The sequence below is a fragment of the Crocuta crocuta genome, unplaced genomic scaffold (assembly GCF_008692635.1).
Source record: "Crocuta crocuta isolate KB4526 unplaced genomic scaffold, BGI_CrCroc_1.0 scaffold414, whole genome shotgun sequence".
Taxonomy (NCBI): domain Eukaryota; kingdom Metazoa; phylum Chordata; class Mammalia; order Carnivora; family Hyaenidae; genus Crocuta; species Crocuta crocuta.
The window spans coordinates 290,048-290,957 of record NW_027530852.1 but is presented as its reverse complement, the minus strand read 5'-3'; the positions used below and the strand labels follow the sequence as shown (position 1 = coordinate 290,957).

At 35.3% G+C, this 910-nt stretch overlaps 1 pseudogene; it reads left to right on the top strand.

The window, feature by feature from the left end:
* Positions 1-255: 255 nt before the first annotated feature.
* Positions 256-401, top strand: LOC144235856 (U1 spliceosomal RNA; annotated as a pseudogene).
* Positions 402-910: the final 509 nt, after the last annotated feature.

The window sequence follows — 910 nt, the reverse complement described above, 5'->3', positions numbered from 1 at the left end:
TCACACATTGCTGCTTAAAATTCACAATATTATAACAACTTTGGAAAACAGTCTGGCCCTTGTGCTAAAAATAGTTATCTTACCTGAGGGGGAAGAAACCTATACATGAATATTTATGTATATGATATTTATGGTGGCTTTATTCATAAATGCCCAAAATTAGAAGCAAACCAAATGGCCTTCAATGGGAGAATGGATAATCTGTGATATATCCTACAGTGGAGTATTGCTCAGCAATAAAAGATAATCTAATAAATACTTACCTGACAGGGGTGATGACATGATCACAAAGTTGGTTTTCCCAGAGCAAGACTTGCCCATTGCACTCTGGGTGTGCTGACCCCTGTGATTTTCCCATATACGTGGGAAGTTTAACTCCAGAATTTGTGCTAGTGGAGTTGAAAAAAAAAAAAAAAACTAAAACAAATGTAATACTTATAAAAACATGAATGAATCATAAATGCATTATGCTAGTTATAGGAAGCCAGGCTCAAAAGGTCATACAATTTATTATTCCATTTATCTGAAATTCTGGAAAAGGCACATCTATAGGGATTAGAAAATAGATCATTGGTTGCCAGAGGCTGGATGTGAGGGTTAGGGATTAACTACAAAGGGGCACAAAGTGATGGAGTCATGGAACTGATCTATCAGGTAACTGTGGTGTTGGTTAGACTGTATACATTCGTCAAAACTCACAGAACCACAGTCTGAAAAGGATGGATTTTCCTACAAATAAGTTATATTTTAATGAAGCTGACCATATAAAAGAATATATTTTAAGGCAAATGCCAAACGTTGCTCGATTCTCTCAAGTTTGGTTAAATATCACCTTTTGTCTTGAAAATAAGAGCACAAAATATTTTCTGTCTAAAGCTGAAATTTGCTTCAGTTCTACCTGCTACTATAG